We start from the raw sequence: 25,674 nt of genomic DNA, 5'->3' as shown, positions 1-25,674 counted from the left end.
GGTTAGAGTATTCCATCCTCTCACATTCTGTAGAAAATCAGGTGCATTTGGTAAAATGGTAAAGAATGAAGAGAAAGTATTTGCTCTTTCCAAGACTGAAAATGTGATTGAAGCAATGAGAAGCCGAAGTTTCATTCTTGAGCAGCTTAAACGAAAGAAGCTGGAATCAGTGTTGAAGACTCTTCAGTCAAATTTTGATGCCTTGATTCCCACTGCTGCTCAGGATCAGACTGTGATCCGTATTCTAACTGACCGATTAAGAATGATGAATGAGCAACTTCTTGCTCAGGAACAGACTTTTGAAGATTATGTACCGTATTCAGTAGGCTTCATTCCAGAACTTGCTCAGACTAAGCCATTTGAGGAAAGAACTATAGCTCCTCCAGAAGCTAAGGTTTCTAGTACTCCTGCCTCCCCCAAGTTGCCTACTCAATCCTCTCCTCTCATCTCTGTCCGTGAACTGGCTTCAGTGGATGAAGTTGTTCAATCTATTGCTGTTGATATCTCTGCTGCAACAGAAGCAGCCCGGGCTGATGACATGGTCCAACCGGAAACTTCTCCAGCAGCTCAACAATTAGCAGAATCAGATGCTGCTCAATCTCCATCACTGCCGAATTTGGAGATCTTCTCCTCTGAACATCAAGAAAAAATGGTAGCAATCTTGAATGATCAAATTCCAGCCGCTGAACAGTTGGAGGCCATAGAAGCCAAGCAACTAGAAGAAAGAACACTTCCTGAATCCTCTGCTGCTGAAAGATCTTTTGCTGAACAGTCTACTGCTATCACTACTGCTCCACCAGATCCTGTTTCTTCTACTGCCTTAGTTATCCTTCCTATTTACTCACCCTCTCAAATTGCTCATATTGCGCATCTTACTGAAATCAAAGAACGAATGCTCGCCAGAAGCCCATCTCCATAGGAAGAACAATTCAATCTTGAGTTTGAAATTGACACACTCATACGGAACATTGAAAGAATCTCAGAGATCGTCAAGCAGTTATCTCATGCACATGCTGGTGAGGTCTATGCCACCAAAAATTTCAGAGAACGAGTCACGAAGTATGTTATCAACACAGCAGAATCATTGGCAAAACTTGAGGTTGGATCCGATCTTTTCAGAACTAATGTCCTGAAAAGCCACGCTGACCTCGTGCTTGGTCAATCTGATGTTCTTCGTAGAATCTCTACTCATGACGTGTCTCTTCACTCCGTCTCTACCAAAGTTTAATCTATGGACTCTAGACTCGAAACTATCAACACTCAGATTGAGTCAATTTCTCAATCGATTCAGGCTGTGAATGAACAAGTTTAGAGTCAAACACCACTTCTGGAGATACTGCACAATGACATTGTTTCTCATACTGGACGAGTGGATTTCTTACTCACTCGAGTGCAGGTTGCTGATGCCAAAAAGGGGGAAACAGAGAACAGAAGCAGAAGCAGAAGGAAGGAGGTCAGAAGAAGGAAGAACTGGAGGGTATCAAGTAGAATCATCCTTCAGAAATCAAGATCCTCAGGATGAGGATTCTTTGTTCCTAGATATTGGAACAGGTGACTAAAATTTATTTACTTATTTACTTATTAATCATCCGCTTTATGAACCTTGTTCAACTGTTTATTTACTTATTAATCATCTGGTTTTAATTGCTTTTTGCTTTATTATTCATCGCTACTAACTTCTAGGTTTTGGCATCACCACAAGGGGGAAATTGATAGACTTAATTTAGTTGTGGTGATGAGAATCAAAATAAGTAGGAATAACAATTACCAGAAGTCAATACAAAGCAGAAGCTATCGATTTGCTTTAAAGCAGTATTGTAGTTAGTACTCAACGACTTAGAAAAACAGAAACAGAACTTGGCTTCACTAGAACAGTACTTAACGGCTTTTACTTGATTGTTTCAATCTTAAATGTTACCATTACTTTACCAAGTACGAGTATTAAATGTTTCATTAATGCTGAACAAAGTCATTTAATACGCATTACCTATTTTGGTATGAAACAAGACTGATTGTTTTGTAGTCTTTTTGCAGGAAACTTTTTAAGCAATAAATCTGTTTCATCAGAAGTCAAAGAAGCCGTTTTAATTATAGACGTTGGATTCAAGTAATCTATATATAAGGATCAAACCCATTTAAAGAACAACGCTGATTATTTTATCAAGAAACATATTATCTATCCAACGTTACTTTGAGCAACCGCGAACCAATCGTTATCTTCCAAGCTCAACTTGCAGAAAAGCAGTACACGCTTCATATCTTACATCTGATCTTTTGAGATCATTTTGTACTGCTGTTTCTTCAACTCTTCAAGCAAAACACTTTACGATAATTTTCGAAGAAGAGTTTGAAATCTGGAAAAGAGTCTTTTCCAGAACCTTGTTGTATTGAATTATATTGTGTTGAGTTACTATGAGTTTTAGTAGGCAAAAGATAAGTCCTGCCGAAGATGGTGTGTACAAGTGAGTACTGTAAAATCCAAAGTCTTTTAGTGATACCTTCTGGAAACAGAAGAAGGGGAGACGTAGAAGATTTTATCTTCGAAATTCCAGAAACAACTACTCTTCTACTGCCTACTGTTATTACTGTTTTCACCTTAGTCCATCGGATTGTTTCCGCACTTATATTTGTGATCTGCTGGACTTACGCTTGAACAAAAACAGCTACAATCTCTAACAGGATTCTAGCACCCTTTGCAAAAACTATCTTCAAAGGAAAGAGTTTATTCACCCCCCTTCTAAACTCTACATCGATCTCCAACAAAGCCCATTAATGTTAATTAAATAGGCCCAATTATTATATTATGGTAATTAGATCATGGAAGTTTTATTTAAGTTGGAGACCTAACCTAGCCTCCATAACACATGGTGATTTTCGAAAATCACTCTCCTTCTCCTCTCCAAATTTCGGCCACTTCTCTTTGGTGAAAAGTTTGAGCCGTCTCTCAAAATTTGATCTCCGACGTAAAATCTCTTCTAATTTTTCTAGTGCAAATTATAAGAGGAACAAATCATATAGTCAGTGGACTTGATTAGAATAATAAAGAAAGGAGTTTCTGAAGAATGTTCGCAGGGATTCATCAAGAGCTATATCCGCCTATAATCGGATTAGTTGGAGCAAAGTGATTTATTCACCAAAGGTATAAAGTTATAACGCCCTATGAATGTTTGAATATATAAACTGATAGGATCGATTAACGTATCAAGAGTGTTTAGAAGGTGGGGTTGAATAAACACTCACAGTTCGAACTGGTCTTTTCTAATTTTGAGTTCAGTTTGGTGACAAACTGATTCTCGGAATCTTGTTGGTCAATGACAATCAGTTAAACTAAAGTAGTTGCGGAAAATAACTGACTGAAAGATAGAATACGAAACTGAAATAAAGTAGGCAAGGGTTGTTTCTGGATGTTCGAAGAATTTAATTACTCCTACGTCACCCCTTCTATCTCAAAGATAGGATATCCACTAAAAGACTTTGATCAAATACAAGAATTGTACTGATCCACTTCAGTTTGGACTTAACACTGCCAAAAACTGAAACTCTTAGTTTAACAGAATGTTCTCAGTGTGTAACTGATCTTAGCACTATCAAATTTCAACGATTATTACAACTTGCTAGTGAGCTCAAATTGTAGCCTTAACTGCTACGAATATATCAAGTAAGAGTGAGCTAAGATTTTGACAGAGCAACAGCAAGCTTTTGAATAGTATTGACTCCTTTTTTCTTCAGCTATTCTTCTGTGATATTTATAAGCTTCTTTTCTCCAACGGTAACATGAGATGAATTTGAATCTTTGTATCCGTTGATTTCTACTTGATTATTCCTTGGACATTGTTTGCTTCATTTATTGTGATGCGGCGTCTTAATTGCTTTCGCCGAAATGCGTTTTTCTAAGATGTATTGATTGAAGTGCGGCGTTGCAATCTTCTATGTCTCTTGACAGTTGAATGTTCTTTCCCGAGACATGTTCAGTTGAAGGATGCTAAGCATACGGCTGAATATATCAACTGATCAGTTTCCAACTGATCAGTCTTCTTTATTAGATCAGCTGATTTTAGTTGTTAAGTCCAGTTGCTGAGTTCAGTTTACACGATCAGTTGGTTCGTATTTTCAGTTGGTTCATATTTTGTCAAACGCCGGAATTTAGTTTCCAACAATTTTCTCCTTTATGGTGTTTGACAAAACTGAGTAAATAATAACTGAACATCTGAGCTCATTGTAGATAAAATAAGAGATTGAATTTCTTGAACTGAAAGGGATCTTGATTTAATAACAGCTTAATCTAATAATCTGATTAACTGCTTCTGCTATTTCTCAAGATGCTCTTTGATCTTTGATTTCTTCCCCCTTTTTTTCAAACAAATCCATCTTCTCAGATAATTTTCGAACGTCAGTGGAAAAAATTTTGACATCTGCGGAGATACTTGAGACAGTAGTTTGTAAACAAGTCTGCAACAATTCCATTTTATTAGAAACAAAAGTTTCCAATCGCTCAACTCGTTGACTGATTATATCCTGAGTTGTATAGAGACTTTGAGCTAGACCTCTGTTATTCTTCATCTCAAGTACAGTTCGGGTAAGAGAATCCATGTTTGCTTGAATGTCTTTCAGTTTTGCTGAATCAGATTCAATTGAAGAATCCAATTTGACAGTATGAGACAATTGTGTGGATTGAATTTTCTTGATTTCAGTAATAATCTGCTGCATATTCTGGATTTCTTCAAGAACAAGATCCATTTCTGTGGATTGAAAATGAGGTGACTGATTAGATGTTCTTGGTTCATGTGAGACTTGATCAAAGACCACCATGGTCCTATCAGATAATATCGTTTCAGAAACAGTCTGAGTTAGAATGTCTGTTGCAGCAATTTCTTCATGAATTTGTGGTGGTGAAAGTGGATTTTGATCAACAGATAACGCTTGGTCAGTTTCCACTGGTGCCTCTTGTTGAGAGTTTACTGAACTTGGTTCTAGCTCCTTTGTTTGAATGAGCAATCGACTCACCACATTTTCAGCAACTGCTTGACCTGGAGATTTTTCTAGTTCATCAGTTTGAGTGACTTGTTCAGCAGAGATTTCTGGCTGGACTGGTGCTTCTTGTTGTTCTTGCATTGAATCTGGGACTGGCTCTTCTGCAGCAAGTGGTTCAACTAGTTCTTCAAATGGTATCTGAACTTCTTGTTCTGGTTGTTCAGTTGAATGAGAAACTGATTCAGAATGTATTTCTTCTAGCTGAGCTTCCAGAGCTACAGCCTAAATGATTTCATCAATGTTTGCAAAAGATAGTTCAGTTTCAGAATACAGCTGATGTTCAACCTGAGAAGATTGAGGCATATCCTGAACTTGTTCTTCAGCAGTCGGTTGTGGAGATGGCTCGTTCTGTTGGGAGGAGGATGAATCTTTTTCTGCATTTGAATTGGAGGATTTGTCAAGAAGAACCAATTTCTGATCCTGTTCCCAAAATCTGATTTCACCTTGTAGACCACTGAGACCCGTGTCCAGTTGGGTGATCACAGCTCTATCATTATATACAGTTGGACCTGTGGGATTGTAGTTGGATTTCAGCTTTGCAACCATTCTAGTCAGCTTTTTGACTCGAATTTGATCAAAGAAATATTTTTGTCTTTCCAATGCCTGGCCAATAGTAGCAGCTTTGATTATTTTCAGCACAATTGCTTCAAGTTTAATAAACTTTTTCAGTTGGGATTTGTGCTTCAACTCTTTGGCAAAAATCTCAGTCCTAAAACTTTTCCAATTATCAAAAGATTTTAATTTCGAAGTGGCAAATGCGTTGACGTGTTCCCAAACCAGGTCAATGTGAGTTTGGATGGTATTAGATGGCCATGGTTCTTCAACTAGCTTGCCCTTTCCTTTTTCAGTTGTGAGAATGTGAGGAATATCCAAACCAGAGTGAGTGGTTTCCACTGGTTCCCCCAATATAACACCTTTAGATCTGGCCCGAGGCAAAACGGTAGGTCGATTTACATGAGTCAAAGGGGCTCTTACCTTAGCGGGTGCCTTTTCTTTAGGAACTGAATCATCAGGTGGGACTACCTGCAAAGGGATAGCCTGAATAGGCTGTTGGGCAGCTGATTGAGTAATTTTCTCAGTTGGAATGACTTCCACCGCTATTATTGGTTTAGTTCTTTGCGTCCTCGGTCTCTTGACAAGCTTAGGAGAAGGAGTTTTCTCCGAATCTGATTCACTGAGAATCAATTTTCGTTTTGCAGTTTTCAGTTGGGCCAAAGTTTTGGCCTTCTTAGCTGATTTTGGAGCAGGTGATTGCGATCCAATCTCCTGTTTGGTTTTTGGCGGCAAGATGTTTTTAGCAGTGAAGACTTTGAACTTTGATGATGTTCCAGCATTGTCAGCTACCAATCCCTTTAGTCTCAAAAGATAACTGATTGGGATGGCAAAGCCTCTTGACTGTTTGGTTGATTGAAGCATATTCTTCAGAGTATTGAAAATAATATGTCTCCAGTTGGCTTTCTTTTCTGCCATGATGATGGTCATCACCTGGAATTTCTCAAGTGTAAGGGCAGCATAAGATCCGGCCTTAGCCAATATGCCCTTCGCCACAATGTCGGCTAATAATTGTATTTCTGGTTTCAGCTCTTTCTTTGGATCGAAAACTTTGATTTTCCGTCTATCAGCAGATAGCAAAGATTGCATTTCCTCAATGTCAGATGTTTTGATTTCAGAGACGTTGACGTAGCCATCAGTTGGCAGAGAGAAAATTTCTCCGAAGGTTTCTTCAGATAGGATCAACAGCTGATTTTTGACAGTTACAGAGATGCTTCCATCAGCAGTGACAAACCCATTCATATAGAATTCATTTACTTCCTTGGGGTATATTTCCTGCGAAGATTTTCCCAAAAACATTCTGAGACCAGCAGATTCAATCTTCAGAAAAACATTCTTACCATCAGCTTCTTGAACTGATAAAACTGAGTCAAAATCAATGGCCATAGCGTTCAACATGTAAGCTGGGATTTGATTCGCCATTTCGACAGATAAAATGATCTGAAATTCGTAAACGATAAGCTCTGAAATTAGTATGCTATTAGAAACTGATTGTATGCGTAAGAAGAGAAATGAATTGAAGCGGGCTTAGTACTGTTGTTCGTGACTGTTCAAATTCGGGACACGTGTCAGTCCATTAAAAATTTTGAGTAAAACTATGTGTACGTGTGCTGTGGGCGTTTGTGAAAAAGATGATCGGTTTTAAATAAGCCACGTTATGAATCTGCAGTCACGTCAGTTGATTTGGAATATAATAAGTTTTAAGTTTGTTAACTTATGTGAGAAGATTTGTAAAATATCCAGCTGAACGATCAGTTGGGAAACTGATTCATTTCAGTTGAGAGTTCACAAACAATTGTCTTCTCAGTTAACCTCTTCAAAACTAATATTCCCCCTTAATCGATGCATAAAATAATTAAAGCGACGATATAAAATAAATTTAAAGGTCAGAAAGATTATCGTTTGCTGAAGCGTTGACGACTCTTCATCTTCCATGACTCTTGGCTATAAGTAGAAGTGACATGGTTAGTTTCAGTCATATTGAAAAACATATTCAAAGTAAAAAGAATGGCAGATGCTAGTAGCTCGAGTGCTTCGCCATTTTCTTCGGAGACTAGGAAGGCTGTGATAGAAGATAAAATCTTCTATGAGAGTCTTCACTACTGGGAGAAGCTTCAGAAGCTTGAGTTCCTGTATAATACTGGCGAGGCTACCACTCCCGAGCTGATGGCAGAGTTGAGAAAAGTGCGGGAGCACTTGCACATAGCTATGTGGGTGGATATCTTTACAGATGGTCATATCTATCAGCTGATGCTTCGAAAGGAGCTGAAGTTCCTTAGGCGCATAGCTGGTTCTCACAGCTTTTCCAAGACATCTACTGGACCTTTATCTGCTTGGTTGAAGATGTGGATAATTGTTGTAGAAGAGAAATATAATGATGTAATCCAAGCAAATATTTATGGTTGAATGAAACATTTATTTTGGCTTAACTTTGTTTTTCTTTTTCCTTCAAATAATAAGTTTCATTAGTTATTATATATATGAATTACGATCATAAACAGATGAACTGATGACTGGTTAAGCGTTAAGTAATAAGTGTCAAACTGATATCAGTTGATACTGAACAACTGATAGTTAAGAAGCCTCGGTAAATGAGAAAGACGCTTCGGTTGATTTGAGTCTCTTTAGTTTCTTCAACATTTAAATTTCATCTGTCTACAAATAAGATGATAGAATGTGAGACAATAACAGTTCAATATGTCGGATTCAAGTAACTCTGATGCATGCAGTAGTTCGCATATTCAAGTTAATGAGCAATTAAGTCCTTATTTAGAAGAATTGAAGAAGACAATGGAAGAATATGTCTTGATGAAAGTGATGTCAACATGGTTCAAGATTCATGATTTGCAGAGGGTAAGTAGTAGTGGTGTTGTTCCTACTCGTGCTCAAGCAGCAACAGCAAGAAAATACATTGATCGTTTTGAAGTTAGGCATGTTACAGATCTGATTGATGACAAATGTATGTTAGAAGCAATGTTATGGAAGGAATGGCATGTGGTTGAGAAGATTTCTACAACTAGGTCATTTTCTAGAATCCAAATTTATGAGTTGAATAATTGGATTAGAGAATGGCAGGATTCAGTTGGTTCTATGATATCTTCTGTAAACTGGGATCGATGATATTCTTAATAAACTATTATTTTCAATTTGTTGTGTTCTTATTTTCTGCAGATAATTCTTTTAGTAAAGCAACATTAGTAATAATTTTAAGACAGATCAATTAAACCAAAAATATTGTGAAAGAAAAAAAAACTTAGTCTCGGGTAATGGTTTGGTGAAGATGTCAGCTGCTTGTTGCTCAGTTGATATATACTCCAGTCTAATGTCCTTCTTCAAAGCATGATCTCTAATGAAGTGGTGTCTGACATCTATATGCTTTGTCCTTGAGTGAAGAATTGGATTATAGGTGATGGCAATTGTACTCGTATTGTCACAAAATATGGGCGAATTATTTGTAATTACTCCATAATCTCTCAGTTGTTGCTGGATCCAGATCAGTTGTGCACAGCAACTACTAGCAGCAAGATATTCTGCTTCAGTTGTTGAGGTAGCTATAGATGTCTGCTTCTTGCTGAACCAAGAGATCAGCCTGTCTCCTAGAAACTGACAAGATTCACTTGTACTTTTACAATCAAGCTTACATCCTGCATAATCTGCATCTGAATATCCAACTAAATTGAAAGTAGAGTCTTTAGAATACCATAACCCAACATTTTGTGTACCCTTAAGATATTTCAAAATTCTTTTAGCAGCTGAGAAATGTGATTACTTAGGATTTGCTTGAAATCTAGCACACATACCCACAGCAAATACAATATCATGGCAACTGGCAGTTAGATATAACAATGACCCTATTAAACCTCGATATAATGTCGCCTCAACTGATATTCCCCCTTGATCAATGTCCAATTTTACTGATGAGCTCATGAGAGTATTTGCAGCTGAACATGATTCCATGCCAAATTTCTTCAGCAGCTCCTTTGTATATTTAGTCTGACTGATGAATATGCCAGTCTCCAGTTGCTTCACTTGCAGTCCAAGAAAGAATATCAGTTCACCCATCATGCTCATTTCAAACTTATCCTGCATCAGCTTAGCAAAATTTTCGCATAATTTGGGGTTTATTGACCCAAATATGATATCATCAACATAAATTTGAACTAATAAAATGTGATTATTCTTAGTAAATTTGAACAAGGTTTTATCAACTGATCCAATAGAAAAATCATGATCAGTTAGAAATTTTGAGAGAGTTTCGTACCAAGCTCTGGGAGCTTGTTTAAGACCATATAATGCTTTGTTCAAATGATATACATGATCATGAAAGTTGTGATTTATGTAACGCCCCGAAAATTTAAAGGTCCACGTGAACCACATGCATTTGAATTATTAAATTCTCCTGTATTTTAATTAAATATTTTAATTGCATGAATTAATTATGTTGTGCATATTTACATGTTTAAAATATATTTTTCTACATTGTTGCATAAAAATGTATTTTTAAAGGTTATTCGAGTTGCGATCGACGAACGAAGACTGAGGGCTGAAAAATAGAAAATGTTTTTATTAAACAATTGTTTTTAATTATTTAAATTAAGGGTGATACTTTTTCTTATTTTTGAAAAAAAGAGTTTTGAGCTGATTTTATACGCCGGGAAGTAATTTTTATCGGTGTTGGTTTTTCGACAAAAATACGAACGTTTTGACTACCCGGCTAATAAATTCACAAACTTATTTAAACAAAATTATTTTAATATTTTTAATTAAACATGAATGGGCTAAATGGGCCTAATTAACTTGTTAATGGGCCTAAGCTAGTAGTTAGTATTTTAATTAACTATTTAAAACCGGAAACCTACCCCATATCAAAACAATTCACACGCCCCACCTCCCCTACAATTTACAAATTCTCTCCCAACTCATATTCACGGCACACACTAAATTTTGAAGGGAAAAAGCATCAAATTCTTCAAGGTTTTCAAGGGTTCTTCGTGCCATCGTTCTTCGATTCGTCGGCGTAAAATCGTGCGTTTAAAACGCAAAGGCACGCCATATTCTCTTTTTACTCATCATCACACCATAGTAATTGTTTATGCATAATTTTTAAAGAAAAACATAGCACACAAGTTGAATTTTCGTAACTACATGTCTATGTGTTCCAAACTTGTGTTTTTATTTCCAAAATCATGTTTTATATGTGTTAAAGGGGCTGCCATGATTAGGAAAGGGTTAAGGGATGTTTTTACATGTTTTAGAGAGTCCTAAATCACCCCAATATACTGCACAACGTGAATAAAATCAGCTGGAACCGTAGAAATTAAAGGAGGTAGGACCGTGTGTTTCACTTGGGTTGCACAAGATTTTGTTGGTTCGTTTCTTTGCATGGGGACTCACGGCTGAGCCAGGGCATGGGTTGAGGCCTGGGCTGGACGTGGGTCAGGGTCAGGAAGGTGCTAGGACCCCTTGCTCGCAGAGTTGGAGGAGTCCCGAAGAGCTTCGACTCCTCACGCGAGCTGTAGGTGTGACAGCTGGAAGTAGCGGCTTGCGGCTGGCCTGGGCGCGATCCAGGCTGGTCCATAAGGGTCCTAGGGTCATGGGTAGGGGTCGGGTCAGGGGTCGGTGCAAGTGGGTAGGCTGTGGCTCGAAGGAACATGATGAAACGTAAGAGAAGCCAGCCACACGCGAGATCTGCTGTGCTGTTTGGGGCGGCTCGCTGTGGGGGTTCAGGGGCTGGGCTAGGTCTGGGTGGGGTCTAGGCGGGGTCCGGGGTGGTTAGGGTGAGGTTGGCTCGGTGGGGGCTTGGTTGGAAGTGTCCTAAGCTAGCTAGGAGTCCTAGTGCAACTAGAACACCTCACACACACATGTACAGATTTTGGGTCAAGTTTCAGGAAGGTTTTGAGCGGGCTAGGGCTTGTTTTACGTGCTGGGCTTGCACAGTAGGGTCTCTAGATGAGTTGGCTAGGTTTTGGCTCAAGGCGGCTCGGGCATGGCTCGAGTAAATTAGGAAATGGCTCGGTGTGCGATAATGTGTCAAAAACGAAAATAATAAAGATAAAATTAAATCCATGGGTCCACGGGGGTGGCTCATGACTTGGAAGGGTAGAATAAATATTAAAAATGCCATGTTTAAAATTTGGGATCAAAATAACGAGTTTTGGATTTATTCGGGATTTAATCGCCGCACGAAACGCTAATTAACGAGATAATTGAAAAGCCTAGTTTTAAGCTTTATAAAATTATGAAAAATTAGGTTTAAGCTTAAATAATTATTATAAGTCTAAGTTTTTAATTTAGGAATTTTCTATTAAGGTTTGGTTTAATTCGAGATTAAAACGCATTAATACGTCACATTTAAAGATTAAATTAAAAGTCATCGATTTAAGCCAAATAAAAATATAAAAAATTCATGTAAGCTTAAATAATTATTTGGGACATGTTAGAGCCAATGAAATTAAGAATAATGTCAAAACGTGAAATTATACATCCAGGGGTAAAACGGTCTTTTTACACCTAGAAATTAGTAAACGTCATGGCAGTGTCCTGAATGCTGTTTTATGTGCTAGTATGATTATTTTCAATGATTATGGATGTTTATATGTTAATATGTCAATTTTAAAATGTTTATGGATATTTATGATTTTAATATGTTAAATTATGATTTTTAAATGTCTATTATTTTAAGGGTTAAATTGGACATTTAAAAGATATGTTGCATGCTTGGTTTCAAAATAAAAATGATATTATATGCATATTATTATTAAGTGTTGATAACATGTTGAAGGAAGTGAAGGGATTGTGACTACTGAATATGTTGGAAATATCGTGAGGGTCATGGTCCTAGTGGGAGCCCGACGATCGTGTTTCCGTTGATACGAATACGTGATACGAATACGAATATGTTAATACGTAGGCCAAGGCCCAGTTGACCGGTGAGAGTGTTGCTGGTATCAACGTCGCCCAGTACTGTGGTTTTTTAGATGGATCCATCGCCCAATACGATCAAGAATACGAGTCACAATCACGATCTGAATTCAACAAACACGAACATGAACATGAATACGATTATGAATATGGATACGAATATGGATATGCATATGAATATGAATACGAATATTAATATGAGTATGTTTATGTTTTTATGAAAATGTTTTTATGCATCATGAAAAAGTTTACGAAAATGTTTATGTTTAAGTTTATGCATCTTCATGAAACAATATTTTAAGTACAATTATTTTTCACTGTTATATGTTAACTGTATTACGTATTACTTGTTATCAAGGATATGACGTGTTGAGTCTTTAGACTCACCAGGTGTGATTGATGCAGGTGATTATGATAATGTTCATGGAGGTCTTGATGGTTGATCTGACTGGACTGGAGGTGCACATAACCCGAGGACCGACGCTAGTTTTCCGCACTAGTTATGATTTATGATTTCAAGATATGTTAAAAATATTTTTACGTCTTTTATTTTTGTTATGAGAGATTTTTGAGAGGTTATAGTATGGGCTATAATTTTCGAATAATGTTTTTAGGTTGGTAAAATGTTTGACGATTTTATGCTTTAAAATATTTTCCTTTGGATTTTTAAATGGCAGTTGGATGTTTATTTTTAAAATGATGTAAAAAAATATTTTATGGTTCGGCCGATGCTAAGTGAGATTTTAAAAAAAAAATTCTAGTACTTTTTAAGAAAACGAATAAGCAGACGTTTCAATTTACAAAACCTGGGGGTTGTTTAACATATACTTCCTCTTGTAGCTGGCCATTTAGGAATGCACTTTTTACATCCATTTGATAAACTTTGAAGTTCTTGAATGAAGCATAGGCAAGGAATATTCTGATTGCCTCCAGTCTTGCAACTGGTGCATATGTTTCATCGTAATCAATTCCTTCCTCTTGTCTATATCCTTGTGCTACCAGTCTCGCTTTATTGCGCACAACTGAACCATCCTCGTTCAGTTTATTTTTGTATACCCATTTTGTCCCTATAATAGTTTTTGAAATTTGTCTTGGAACTAAGTTCCAGACATTGTTATAAGTGAACTGATTTAGCTCTTCTTGCATTGCATTTACCCAGTTAGGATCAGCAAGAGCTTCATCAGTTTTCTTTGGTTCTAGTTGTGAGACAAAAGCTGAATAGATAAATAAATTTAGCATTTGATTGCGAGTTCGTACTGGATCAGATGGATTTCCTATTACTAGCTCAGGTGGATGTGATTTTCTCTATCTGTACTCAGTATTTGTTGTATCAGAAATTTCTTCAGTTGGTAACTGAATACAGTTTTCAGTCTCAGTTGGTGCTTCGTCAACTGGTATTTGAATGTTATCATTACGCTCTATCAACTGATCATTAGCAACGACTTCCTGTGCATCTTATTTATCTAGTACTTCTGGTTCAGGTGTTTGAAATATGTTTTGATTATTATGACATTCATTTTTGTCATCATCTTCCAAACTGATATCTGTAAATCGATCAACTAGCTCAACTTGATCAGTTGGCTTATCAGTTAGTTCAGTTTCATCGAAATCAGCAGGAGCTGATTCTTCAACATTTAGGGTTTTCTTGTTGAAGACTCTATAAGCTATACTAACTGATGATTATCCAAGAAATATTCCCTCTGCAGATTTAGCATCAAACGCTTTTAAATAATATTTACCATTATCAAGGATAAAACATCTACAGCCGAATATTTTGAAATAAGTAATTATACTTTTTCTTCCATGTCAGATCTCATATGGTGTTTTCATATGATTTTTATTAATCATTGATCTGTTCTGAGTATAACACGCAGTGTTTACTGCCTTTGCCCAAAACCTTTGAGAAATACCAAAATCAGCAAGCATTGTTCTAGAAGCTTCTTTAAGGGTCCGATTTCTTCTCTCAGCTACACCATTTTGCTGAGGAGTTCTGGCTGCTGAGAGCTCATGCTTAATTCCAGCATTCTCTAGAAAATTTGAAAGAGTTTGATTGATGAATTCAGTTCCTCGATCTGATCTGATTCGATCAATTCCAACTGATTTTTCATTTAAAAGTCTTTTGAAGAGCTTTATCAGTTGTGAAGCAGTATGGTCTTTAGATTTGAGAAAAATAACCCAAGTAAATCTTGAAAAATCATCTACGACTACCAAGGTGTATTTCATTCCCCCTAAGCTCATGACTGGTATAGGACCAAAGAGATCCATGTGCAACCGTTCTAAGCATTGGGATGAAAATTTACAACCCTTTTTTTTAAAAGAAGATCGTACTTGTTTACCATACTGACATGCTGAACAAAGTTTTTCTTTTGAAAAGTCTATTTTGGGCAAACCAGTTACAAGTTCATGTTTACTCAGATAGGCAATGGTTTTAAAGTTTAAATGGTTTAGTCTCTTATGCCATAACCAATTTTTAGATAATTTGGAAGCAATAAAACAAACTGGTGCATAAGTTTGATCATTCCAACTGATTTTATATGTGTTTCTACAACGTTTGCCAGTTAGTATGATTTCATCAGTTGAAGTTTTGACTAAACATGAGTTTTTGTCAAAATGTACTGAGAATCCACTGTCGCATAACTGACTGATGCTGATCAAGTTATACTTCAGGTTTTCTACTAATAGAACATCTTTAAAAGTGAAATTACCATGGATAAGCTTACCCTTACCCACAGTTCTACCTTTGGAATTGTCCCCAAAACTGATATTTGGACCACTGTATTTGATCATTTGAGATAACATACTTGCATCTCCTGTCATATGTCGCGAACATCCACTGTCCAAATACCATATTGAGTCTTTGTTTGTACCTGTTACCTGCAGTCACACACATAATATAATTTGGTACCCATATTTATTTGGGTCCTGAACTAATTAGTCCTTTTGGAACCCATACTTGGATTAGTCTAACAGACTTTCCAGTAGCTGTATTCCAAATGGTTTTTCTCGGCTTTTGTGTGCTTGTGTAATGTACGGATGATACAATATGTGTTTTAGCTTTATTCAACTGATTGTTCAGTCTATATCTCTTCTGAACTGGCTTGCAGTTATAGTAATTGGAATAGCCCTTCGAATAGTTTTTGTAAAATCTCTTTGATGACTGACTTTGTGAATCAGTTGAGAATTTTTGACTATAATCAATCACATATCTTCTAGCCTTGTTCATATTCTCAGCAGGTTGCTCAATCAGTTTACTGGGCTCAATTTGTTCTTGTACCACTGCTGATTTGACAAAGTGAATGTATTTCCCTTTGTCTATTGTTAGCTTTGGTTGAGTATCATTTGGATACATTTCTCCTTGAATGTTGAACCCTAAACCAGTTTTATCATAAACTGATTTTTGTGAAATCTGCATCTCATTTAGTGCAGTAGATGATTTGTTCCAAGACTGAATAAGCTCAGTTTGTTTTGAGTTTTCAAGCATCAACTTCTGTATTAATGACTGATTTTTGTTTCTTTCTGCTTTTAACTCAGCAATTTCCCTTTTTAGACTCAACCCATCGACTGATTCATCAGTTTTGGTTTTATTGTCTTTGAGATCAGTTTGCTTTGCTTTGATTTCTTCAAATGATGATGCAAGCTTTTGATACCCATTTACCATGTCATGTAGTGTTAGAATGAGTTCTTCTCGTGTGAAATCAGTTGTGCTGAAATCAAATACCTGTTGGCTAGATGATTCTTCTGCTGCATCATTAGCCATCAAGCACTTTACTTCCTCATCATCACTAGAACTGCATGAGCTTTCTGGTTCCGACTCTTCACTGTCAGTTTCTGCCCATTTAGATTTGATTTCTTCAGCTAAGAGTACCTCATGTTTCTTTCTGAAGACCTTCTTATCTTCCTTGGGTCTTTTTTTGGGTTCATATGATTTCTTTATTCTATCAGTTGATCCTTGACTGTCCTTCTTGGGTTTAGGACAATCAGCAATGAAGTGACCTGATTTGCCACAGTTATAGCAGGCATTTGGTTCATCTTTGGAATTGTTCCTTTGGTATGGCTTCTGGAAGTTCCCTTGATTCTTTCTCATGAACCTTTCAAATTTTTTGATGAACAATGACATAGCATCATTACTCAACTGATCAGCAGATTTTTCGATTGAACTAATTGTTCAGTTCTGACAGCAGCTAGAGCAGTTGTGGCTGCAGAGAAAGATGATTCTCCTTCTCTGGTCTGCAGCTCAAATTCATAGGCCTTTAAATCAGCAAACAGATCATGAAGTTCGATTTGGTTCAGATCTTTGGACTCCCTCATTGCAATGGTCTTGACATCCCATTCCTTGGGAAGACCTCTTATTACCTTCAGTGCAATCTCTTTGTTGGTATACACTTTTCCAAGCGCATTTAGCTCATTGATGATACTGCTTACTCTTTCATCATACTCGTGCATCGATTCTCCTGCTTTCATTTTGATGTTATCAAACTTTTGCACTGCAACAGAAAGTTTATTTTCTTTGGTTTGATCATTTCCTTCACACAGCTGGATCAGCTTTTTCCAAATTTCTTTGGCTGTCTTACACATTTTTATTTTGCTGAAGGTTACTTTGTCCAGCGTTTTGTACAGAATGTCTTTAGTCACATTATTAAGATTTGCTTTCCTTTTATCTTCAGTTGTCCATTCATCTCTGGGCTTTTCTATTCTTTGTGGTGCGCCTTCTGTAATGGCAACTGCTGTATTTGTTTTTAGAATCTTCATGGGTCCATCAGTTATGACATACCACATGTCATCATCTTGTGCAGCCAAATGGGCCTGCATTTTGATTTTTCAATCATCAAATTCTTCTCTGGAGAACATGGGAATTTTGTTGAATGAAGTCATGCTGGCCAAGTTTTTAGATCAAAAGTATTCAAGAACAAGATTCAACTGCTCTGATACAACTTGATAGGATCGATTAACGTATCAAGAGTGTTTAGAAGGGGAGGTTGAATAAACACTCACAGTTAAAACTGGTCTATTCTAATTTTGAGTTCAGTTTGGTGACAAACTGATTCTCGGAATCTTGTTGGTCAATGACAATCAGTTAAACTAAAGTAGTTGCGGAAAATAACTGACTGAAAGATAGAATACGAAACTGAAATAAAGTAGGCAAGGGTTGTTTCTGGATGTTCGGAGAATTTAATTACTCCTACGTCACCCCTTCTATCTCAAGGATAGGAGATCCACTAAAAGACTTTGATCAAATACAAGAGTTGTACTGACCCTCTTCAGTTTGGACTTAACACTGCCAAAAACTGAAACTCTTAGTTTAACAGAATGTTCTCAGTGCGTAACTGATCTTAGCACTATCGAATTTCAACGATTATTACAGTTTGCTAGTGAGCTCAAATTGTAGCCTTAACTGCTACGAATATATCAAGTAAGAGTGAGCTAAGATTTTGACAGAGGAACAGCAAGCTTTTGAATAGTGTTGACTCTTTTTTTCTTCAGCTGTTCTTCTGTGATATTTATAAGCTTCTTTTCTCCAACGGTAACATGAGATGAATTTGAATCTTTGTATCCGTTGATTTCTACTTGATTATTCCTTGGACATTGTTTGCTTCATTTATTGTGATGCGGCGTCTTAATTGCTTTCGTCAAAATGCGTTTTTCTAAGCTGTATTGATTGAAGTGCGGCGTTGCAATCTTCTATGTCTCTTGACGGTTGAATGTTCTTTCCCGAGACATGTTCAGTTGAAGGGTGCTAAGCATACGACTGAATATATCAACTGATCAGTTTCCAACTGATCAGTCTTCTTTATTAGATCAGCTAATTTCAGTTGCAGAGTTCAGTTTACTCGATCAGTTGGTTCGTATTTTTAGTTGGTTCATATTTTGTCAAACGCCGGAATTTAGTTTCAACATAAACCATACAAGTGTCCAAACACAAATGTATTTTGATTGTCAAAATAAATTAAAATTTTTAAACTTCCGCTGCGTTTTGGGCACGAGAAAACCGAGATCCAACAGTGGAACACCATGAATAAGATTTGCTGATACCACCTATTGTTCTGCCAACCCATCGATCAAGTGTTCACCATGAGGTCAAAAACTATAATTGTTAGTTATTACATAACTTTATTTCATTATATTTGTGACAGCGCTGAGTGCACCTACTTGAGTGCTAAGGGGTTGAGCGTCGAAACTATAAATTTTAAACTTACCGTGCATCTTGGGTGAGAAAAACAGTAGCCCGGCACATAGTCCATAGTCCAGATACGTATGTCATGATATATAATTGTTGTGTATGATAATTTTGTTAGGAATATCAGAAAAAATCTATTTGTTTTTTTTATAATAATGTCTGCTCTTCAATTTGATATTTGCTTTGGTTTTGGAAAAGCTGTTCCACTGATTCATTAAGCTGGTTAATTTACCTTTGAATGGTAATATTTATCGCTATAAATTATAATAATTATTGGATAAGTTGAACATCCTAATGATCCATGTAAGTTCGTAATTACTTTCTTTTTCTGATTTCTAAACTTCAATAAAAATCTAAAATATGCTTCTAGAAATTACATATATCTTTGAATATTATTACGAAAATCCAAGAAAATCAAACTAATCGATTTGGAGATTTTCTTGGAACGAAAGAGCACTTCATTTAGTAATTTGATTATATTATTATCCAGATTCAACCGGATCTTTTTGCACTTTAAAAATCAATTTTAAGGTGTTCAACCGCATCTGTCTTGTCAAGAAAACGACTTTTACAATTAAATTTTTTTTGAGTCTGGTTTTAAAATCATCTCAAGCTAAAATAATTTGAAAAGAGAATCAAGATTTTATTCACCCTCTCTAATCTCTAAACTCGATCCTAATATACCATAATTATATAACTTTATAGAAGTTTTTTTTATGAAGTAGTCTTTCTTTTTAAATCTTCAATCCTATTTTTATCGATATTTTAAAATTAGAAGGTCTTTTGTGAGACCGTCTCACAGATCTATATCCATGAGACGAGTCGACCCAACTCATATTTATCATGAAAAATAATATTTTGATATAATTTTTTTTAATGAGATGAGTCGTTGGAGATCTGCCCACAATAGTTTTTTGTAATAATAAGAATAATGACAATAATAATAAAAATAATAATATAATTATCATAATAATAATTAGTTTTTATAATTTTATTAACTTGACTTTCCTCAATTTTCATATAATCAAACATGACTTTGTCCAGTGATGACATGTATTTGTATTGAACACTATCAATCTATGCATTTAGGTACTGTTTGTTTCGTGATATGAGAGAAATAGTATGGAGATAAAGTAATATTTTTTAATAATAAAATACATAAAAATGATATTTGATATAATGTTTGATTTGATTGATTAATTTAATTAACTTTGAGATAATGTGATATTGTCATTTTGTCTTTTTGAAAATATTAATAAAATATTTATAATATTATTTATTAACAGTAATATTTTAATTTCAATTCAATGATTTGATTGATGTTAGATAAATGATTGGTAGATGGATTAATAATATGATGCATGAAACATGATATTAGATTGGATAAAAATATGGATAAATAATGTAGCTGTTGGGTATAGGTTGGGTGTCTCTCAAAGACATGCTGCAATATAAGTCAATGGGAGTTTAAAACATTGATTTGGACCAACCGATTATATTCTGTTAGGGGAGTTGAGAGCCGTTACTGAGGGGAGTTGGGATAAGCTGTGGGAAAACAGAAACAGAGGCCAGCTCGTTCTATATATACGGCAACTCCTTGCTGATAGAAAAAAAAAAGATATACAATGGAGAATACGTGACAGTAGATACACATCAGGAAGGAAGAGAACAAGGAGAAAAAGCTTGAAAGAAATCTTCTGTAGTGCTATGGTTAATCATTGTATTGGTAATTACTCCCTGGTGATTCAATAAAGAAATCAGTCTTCTTTCTTCCCGTGGATGTAGGTCATTCAAGGCCGAACCACGTAAATCTTTTCTGTCTCGTGCAATTTTTATTTTTTCTTTGTGTGTGTGCTTCGTGATCACGAGTGGGGAATAACAAGAGAGTTCGTCCAGAAGCAATAAGCTAACTCTGTGAATTGGCCAAAACACTCACAACAAGTAGCACCGTGTGTGGGAAACCAATCCATGATTGATCGATAAATCAAGAAGATGGGATCAATGAAATACGACATTGAAAAATTCACAAAAAACAATGATTTTGGGTTATGGAGAATCAAGATGCGTGCCATCCTAATTCAGCAAGGACTTATCGAATCTTTGAAGGAAGAAGATTCATCACATGAAGACTCGAAGGAGAAGATGATCAATGCAGCCAAGGCACAAAGTGCTATAATTCTGTGCTTGGGTGATAAACCCCTTCGTGAGGTCTCAAAAGAAACCAGAGCTGCTGCCATGTGGGGAAAACTCGAGAAGTTGTATATGACCAAGTCTCTTGCTAATAGACTGTATCTGAAACAAAGATTGTATTCATACAAAATCGAAGAAGGCAAGGGAATCTCTGATCAGATGGATGCACCAAGATTCTTGATGATCTTGAAAATATCGAAGTAAAGCTGGAAGAAGAGGATAAGGCCCTGATATTGCTAAACTCCCTTCCGAGCTCTTATGAACATTTTAGAGATGCCTTATTGTATGGAAGGGAACAATCAATCACCCTTGAAGAGGTACAATCTGCATTGAAAGCCAAAGAATTACAGAAGAGAATTCAGTCACAGGGACACACTCATATTGGACACGCTCATGGGGAGAGTCTGAACACTCGGGGAAGGACTGAAAGAAAACACTATAAGGACAAAAGAGGCAGATCAAGATCCAAAAGCCACACAAGATTTAAGTGCTATATATGCCACAAAGAAGGACATTTTAAGCGTGACTGTCCAGAAAGGAAGAAAAAGGGCCAAGAAAGAACCAATGATGATGGTGAAGCATCTGTGGCTTCTGAAGGATATGGATCGGCTGAAGCCCTTACAATTTCAGATCAAGATACAATGAACGAGTGGATACTAGACTCAGGGTGCACATTCCACATGTGCCCTTCAAAGTCCTGGTTTGAATCCTTGGAAGAATCAGACTTAGGACTGGTTATCATGGGGAATAATAAGTCATGCAGAGTAAAGGGTATTGGAAATGTAAGGCTTAGGATGCATGATGGAGTGGACAGAGTATTACAACAAGTGAGGTATGTCCCTGAACTCAAAAGGAATCTCATATCATTAGGCACACTTGAGTCCAATGGATATTCCTTTAAATCTGAAAACGGAAAATTGAAAGTCCTCAAAGGGTCTCTTGTGGTAATGAGAGCTGCAAGAAAGAACTCTCTGTACATTCTCTTAGGGAATACAGTCCTAGGTGGAGCAGCTAACATTGAAAACCAGGACATCAGGCCTAAACTTTGGCTCTTAAGACTTGGTCACTTAAGTGGAACAGGGCTAATTGAATTGTCAAGACAAAACCTTCTCTGTGGAGACAAGATCCATGGTCTGGAAACATGTGAGTACTGCATCCTTGGGAAAGCAAAGCGAGTAAGTTTTGGGGTAGGAAGTCACACTACATCCAGACCATTTGAGTATGTACACTCAGATGTGTGGGGACCCTCAAGGACAGTCACACATGGAGGTGGAAGGTATTTTATGACAATATTGGATGACTACTCGAGAAGGCTATGGGTTTATGTACTGAAGTTCAAGGACGAAGCATTCTTAAAGTTTAAAGAATGGGTAATACTGACTGAAAATCAGTTAGATAAAAGGCTAAAACACTTAAGGACAAACAATGGCCTTGAGTATTGCTCTGAACAATTCAATCAGTTCTGTCAATAGAAGGGCATTGTAAGGCACAAGACTGCTCCTGGAACTCCACAGCAAAATGGTTTGGCAGAACGAATGAATAGAACTCTGCTTGAAAGGGTAAGGTCCATGATTTTAAATGCTGGTCTACCAAAAGCTTTATGGGGAGAGGCAGTAGCCACTGCTTGTTACTTGATCAATAGAAGCCCATCTAGTGCTTTGAAGTTCAAAACACCTATGGAGAACTGGTATGGTAAACCAACAGATTACTCGGACCTAAAAGTATTTGGGTGCTTGGCATATGCACATGTCAAGCAAGATAAACTAGAATCAAGAGCTCTCAGATGTATATTCATAGGCTATCCCCCGGGAGTTAAAGGATACAAGTTTTGGAACCTAGAACAAGTTGGCCCAAGGTGTATTATCACAAGAGATGCTAATTTTGATGAAACCAAGATGGGATACTCACATATCAGAGGCATCATTACTACAACCGAAAGTCTCACCTCCATTTCCCAAGTTGAGGTGGAGAATGTCGGGGAGTCTGAGAGACTACCTCAGGGCCAAACTGATATAGATCAAAGAGTATCAGATCGGGAACAAGAACCTGAATCTGAAGTAGATGAAAACCAATACATGTTAGCAAGAGACAGACAAAGGAGACAGATCAAACCACATCAGAGATTTGCCCAAGCCGATATGATATCATATGCACTTACAATAGCTGAGCAGGTGGAGTCCACTGAACCTGCAACATTCAATGAAGCCATGAAGAGTAAAGACAGAAGTAAATGGCTGGAAGCAATGGAGGAGGAAATGGAATCTCTGATCAAAAACAAAACTTGGGAACTTGTTGATAGACCAAAAGGGCAGAGAGTGGTAGGCTGTAAATGGATTTTTAAGGTAAAAGAAGGCGGTCCAGACAATTCTAATGCAAGATATAATGCGAGACTAGTGGCAAAGGGCTATACGCAACTAGAAGGAATTGATTTCCAAGAAATCTTCTCTCCAGTTGTTAAACATGGTTCCATTAGACTCATGTTAGCCCTTGTCAATCATTTGGACTTAGAATTGGAACAACTTGATGTTAAAATGGCCTTCCTCCATGGTGAACTTGAGGAAACTATATTCATGGACCAACCTGAAGGTTACTCAACGAAAATAAACAAAGTGTGCTTGTTGAAGAAGTCCCTATATGGTCTCAAGCAGAGTCCGAGGCAATGGTACAAAAGGTTTGATGAGTTTATGTCACATATACATTTCACAAGAAGCAAATTTGATAGCTGCATATACATGAATGAAGATGGTCCTCACCCACATACATTCTTGCTAATATACGTTGATGACATGTTAATAGCAAGCAAGAAAGGAGAAGATCTGGAATCTCTTAAAAGGCAGTTGAGTTCTGAGTTTGATATGAAGGAACTGGGTGAAGCAAAGAAAATGCTTGGGATGGAAATAAGCAGAGATCGAGAAAGAGGAACACTTTTTCTTAGTCAAAACTTGTATATCAAGAAGGTTCTCCAACGGTTTAAAATGCATGAAGCTAAGAAAGTCAATACTCCCTTAGGACAACATTTCAAATTGTCCAGTGATCAATGTCCCACAGAAAATGAAGAAAAGAGACTCATGGAAAGTGTGCCCTATTCTAGTGGGGTGGGGAGTTTGATGTATGGAATGGTTTGTACTAGACCGGATCTATCATATGCCGTGAGTGTGGTCTCTAGATTTATGTCAAATCCTGGGAGCACTCGTTGGGAAGCCTTGAAGTGGACTATGAGATAATTGAAGGGACTGCCAGATATAGGATTGTTGTTCAAGAAAGGAACTGAATTGTCTCAGCCTTTGGTCGGGTATGTTGACTCTGACTACGCTGGAAACTTGGATACAAGGAAGTCCATGACTGGATTCATCTTCACATTGCATGGAACTGCCATAAGCTGGAAAGCATCTCTTCAGTCTGTGGTGGCATTGTCCACTACCGAAGCAGAATACATAGCCTTAACTGAGGGAGTAAAGGAGGCAATGTGGCTTAGGGGAATTCTGACAGAGCTTGGAGTTAAGCAAGAGAGTGTATCAGTGCATTGTGATAGCCAAAGTGCAATTCACCTAACCAAACATCTTGTATTCCATGAACGGTGTAAACATATTGATGTGAAGTTACATTTTATAAGAGATGTCATTGCAAAAAGGGATATCAAGGTGGAAAAGATTTCAACACATGATAATCCAGCTTATATGTTAACAAAAGGGCTGCCACAAGCTAAGTTCAAGCAATGCTTGGACTTGGTAAGCCTGGTGACAGTGAAATAATCCCATAAGGGAGTTGGAAGGAAGAAAACGAGTTCTTCGTGAGACAAGGTGGAGGTTGTTGGGTATAGGTTGGGTGTCTCTCAAAGACATGCTGCAATATAAGTCAATGGGAGTTTAAAACATTGATTTGGACCAATCGGTTATATTCTATTAGGGGAGTTGAGAGCCGTTACTGAGGGGAGTTAGGATAAGCTGTGGGAAAACAGAAACAGAGGCCAGCTCGTTCTATATATACGGCAACTCCCTGCTGATAGAAAAAAAAAGATATACAATGGAGAATACGTGATAGTAGATACACATCAGAAAGGAAGAGATCAAGGAGAAAAAGCTTGAAAGAAATTTTCTGTAGTGCTATGGTTAATCATTGTATTGGTAATTACTCCCTGGTGATTCAATAAAGAAATCAGTCTTCTTTCTTCCCGTGGATATAGGTCATTCAAGGCCGAACCACGTAAATCTTTTCTGTCTCGTGCAATTTTTATTTTTTCTTTGTGTGTGTGCTTCGTGATCACGAGTGGGGAGTAACAAGAGCGTTCGTCCAGAAGCAATAAGCTAACTCTGTGAATTGGCCAAAACACTCACAGCAAGGCAAACCAAATGGTACCTTATTATTTTATTTTACTGTTAAAAAAATGAAAGAGAGCACCAAAAGCGCACACAACCAAAGACTAAAATAAATCAAAGTTTATAGCATAAAGTAATCCAGAAGAGTTCAGAGAAAATGAAAGATCTTACAAGAACAAGCTTTTGAGCGACAATGATATCAATATAATGAAAAATACGTTTAGAGTTTTCTGGTAAAAAATCAAACGAATCAGCTTCAAAGCAACATTTATCAAAGCTTATAGCATATTTTGATCATATATAATTAGGAGTGGAGCATCGATCGATCATCGGGTCGGATGGGTTTTGCCAGAACAAGATAGCTAGGTGTTGAACGAAAATATAGCCAAAAGGTTCAAAGTCAGAATGAGGTGGAAACACCATCTACAAGATAGATTAGTAACTGATGGGTTACTGCTCTGTCGAGTCGGCAATCGAAATGTTATTAAT

This window comes from Primulina tabacum, chromosome 1 (genome assembly GCF_025594145.1).
Source record: "Primulina tabacum isolate GXHZ01 chromosome 1, ASM2559414v2, whole genome shotgun sequence".
Classification (NCBI taxonomy): domain Eukaryota; kingdom Viridiplantae; phylum Streptophyta; class Magnoliopsida; order Lamiales; family Gesneriaceae; genus Primulina; species Primulina tabacum.
Note: the sequence above shows the minus strand (reverse complement) of the source record.